Source organism: Triticum urartu, chromosome 2A, assembly GCF_056163025.1.
Source record: "Triticum urartu cultivar PI428250 chromosome 2A, HENAU_Tu73, whole genome shotgun sequence".
In the NCBI taxonomy this organism is placed as follows: domain Eukaryota; kingdom Viridiplantae; phylum Streptophyta; class Magnoliopsida; order Poales; family Poaceae; genus Triticum; species Triticum urartu.
The window spans coordinates 552350792-552354627 of record NC_141874.1 but is presented as its reverse complement, the minus strand read 5'-3'; positions in this window follow the sequence as shown (position 1 = coordinate 552354627).

Genomic DNA, 3836 nt, shown 5'->3' with positions numbered 1-3836 from the left:
TCAAGTGTTGATGGTTAACAAGACCACTGGTTTCAAGAAAAGGGCAAAGGGAAGAAGGGGAACTTCAAGAAGAATAGCAAGCAAGTTGCTGCTCAAGTGAAGAAGCCCAAGTCTGGTCCTAAGCCTGAGACTAAGTGCTTCTACTGCAAAGGGACTGGTCACTAGAAGCGGAACTACCCCAAGTGATTGGCGGATAAGAAGGATGGCAAAGTGAACATAAGTATATTTGATATATATCTTATTGATGTGTACTTTACTAGTGTTTATAGCAACCCCTTAGTATTTGATACTAATTCAGTTGCTAAGATTAGTAACTCGAAACGGGAGTTGCAGAATAAACAGAGACTAGTTAAGGGTGAAGTGACGATGTGTGTTGGAAGTGGTTCCAAGATTGATATGATCATCATCGCACACTCCCTATAATTTCGGGATTAGTGTTGAAGCTAAATAAGTGTTATTTGGTGTTTGCGTTGAGCATGAATATGATTTGATCATGTTTATTGTAATACGGTTATTCATTTAAGTAAGAGAATAAATTGTTGTTATGTTTACATGAATAAAACCTTATATGGTTACACACCCAATGAAAATAGTTCGTTGGATCTCGATCGTAGTGATACACATAATCATAATATTGAAACCAAAAGATGCAAAGTTAATAATGATAGTGCAACTTATTTGTGGCACTACCGCTTAGGTCATATTGGTGTAAAGCGCATGAAGAAACTCCATGCTGATGGGATTTTGGAATCACTTGATTATGAATCAGTTGATGCTTGCGAACCATGCCTCATGGGCAAGATGACTAAAACTCTGTTCTTCGGAACAATGGAGCGAGCAACAGATTTGTTGGAAATCATACATACTGATGTATGTGGTCCGATGAATATTGAGGCTCGCGACAGGTATCATTATTTTCTGATCTTCACAGATGATTTGAGCAGATATGAGTATATCTACTTGATGAAACATAAGTCTGAAACATTTGAAAAGTTCAAAGAATTTCAGAGTGAAGTGAAAAATCATCGTAACAAGAAAATAAAGTTTCTACGATCTGATCGTAGAGAAGAGTATTTGAGTTACGAGTTTGGCTTTCAGTTAAAAACAATGTGAAATAGTTTCACTACTCACGCCACCTGGAACACCACAATGTAATGGTGTGTCCGAACGTCATAACCGTACTTTATTAGATATGGTGCGATCTATGATGTCTCTTACCGATCTACCACTATCGTTTTGGGGTTATGCATTAGAGACAGCTGCATTCACGTTAAATAGGGCACCATCTAAATCCGTTGAGACAACACCGTATGAACTATGGTTTGGCAAGAAACCTAAGCTGTTGTTTCTTAAAGTTTGAGGTTGCAATGCTTATGTGAAAAAGTTTCAACCTGATAAGCTCAAACCCAAATCGGAGAAATGTGTCTTCATAGGATATCCAAAGGAAACTATTGGATACACCTTCTATCACAGATCCGAAGGCAAGACTTCTGTTGCTAAATTCGGAAACTTTCTAGAGAAGGAGTTTCTCTCGAAAGAAGTGAGTGGGAGGAAAGTAGAAAACTTGATAAGGTAATTGTACCTTCTCCCTTATTGGAAAGTAGTTCATCACAGAAATCTGTTCTTGTGACTACTACACCAATTAGTGAGGAAGATAATGATGATGGTCATGTAACTTCATATCAAGTTACTACCGAATCTCGTAGGTAAACCAGAGTAAGATCCGCACCAGAGTGGTACGGTAATCCTGTTCTGGAAGTCATGTTACTAGACCATGACGAACTTGCGAACTATGAGGAAGCGATGATGAGCCCAGATTCCACGAAATGGTTTGAGGCCATGAAATCTGAGATATGATCCATGTATGAGAACAAAAGTATGGACTTTGATGGATTTGCCCGATGATCGGCAAGCCATAAAAATAAATGGATCTTCAAGAGGAAGACAGACGCTGATAGTAGTGTTATTATCTACAAAGCTAGAATTGTCGCAAAAAGGTTTTTCGACAAGTTCAAGGTGTTGACTACGATGAGAGATTCTCACTCGTATGTATGCTTAAGTCTGTCCGAATCATGTTAGCAAATTGCCGCATTTTATGAAATCTGGCAAATGGATAAACAAAACTGAATTCCTTAATGGATTTATTGAAGAAGAGTTGTATACGATGCAACTAGAAGGTTTTGTCAATCCGAAAGGTACTAACAAAATGTGCAAGCTCCAGCGATCCATCTGTGAACTGGTGCAAGCATCTCGGAGTTGGAATATACGCTTTGATGAGTTGATCAAAGCATATAGTTTTATACAGACTTGCGGTGAAGCCTGTATTTGCAAGAAAGTGAGTGGGAGCACTACGGCATTTCTGATAAGTATATGTGAATGACATATTGTTGATCGGAAATAATGTATAATTTTCTGGAAAGCATAAAGGAATATTTGAAAGGAGTTTTTCAAAGAAAGACCTCGGTAAAGCTGCTTACATATTGAGCATCAAGATCTATAGAGATAGATCAAGACGCTTGATAAGTTTTTCAATGAGTACATACCTTGACAAGATTTTGAAGTAGCTCAAATGGAACAGTCAAAGAAAGAGTTCTTGCCTGTGTTGCAAGGTGTGAAATTGAGTAAGACTCAGAGCCCGACCACGGCAGAAGATAGAAATAGAATGGAAGTCATTCCCTATGCCTCAGCCATAGGTTCTATAAAGTATGCCATGCTGTGTACCAGATCTATTGTATACCCTACACTGTGTTAAGCAAGGGAGTACAATAGTGATCTAAGAGTAGATCACTGGACAGCGGTCAAAATTATTCTTAGTGGAATAAGGAAATATTTCTCAATTATGGAGGTGACAAAAAGGTTCGTCGTAAAAAGTTACGTCGATGCAAGTTTTGACACAGATCTGGATGACTCTAAGTCTCGATCTAGATACATATTGAAACTGGGAGCAATTAGCTAGAGTAGCTCCATGCAGGGCATTGTAGACATAGAATTCGCAAAATACTTACGGATCTGAATGTGACAGACCCGTTGACTAAAATTATCTCACAGGCAAAACATGATCACACCTTAGTACTCTTTGGGTGTTAATCACATAGCAATGTGAACTAGATTACTGACTCTAGTGAACCCTTTGGGTGTTGTTCACATATCGATGTGAACTATGGGTGTTAACCACATAAAGATGTGAACTATTGATGTTAGATCACATGGCGATGTGAACTAGATTATTGACTCTAGTGCAAGTGGGAAACTGAAGGAAATATGCCCTAGAGGTAATAATAAAGTTATTATTTATTTCCTTATTTCATGATAGATGTTTATTATTCATGCTAGAATTGTATTAACCGGAAACATAATACATGTGTGAATACATAGACAAACAGAGTGTCGCTAGTATGCCTCTACTTGACTAGCTCGTTAATCAAAGATGGTTATGTTTCCTAACCATAAACAAAGAGTTGTTATTTGATTAATGGGATCACATCATTAGGAGAATGATGTGATTGACATGACCCATTCCATTAGCTTAGCACCTGATCGTTTAGTATATTGCTATTGCTTTCTTCATGACTTATACATGTTCCTATGACTATGAGATTATGCAACTCCCGTTTGTCGGAGGAACACTTTGGGTGCTACCAAACGTCACAACGTAACTGGGTGATTATAAAGGAGCATTACAGGTGTCTCCAAAGGTACATGTTGGGTTGGCGTATTTCGAGATTAGGATTTGTCACTCCGATTGTCGGAGAGGTATCTCTGGGCCCTCTCGGTAATGCACATCACATAAGCCTTGCAAGCATTGCAACTAATGAGTTAGTTGTGAGATGATGTAT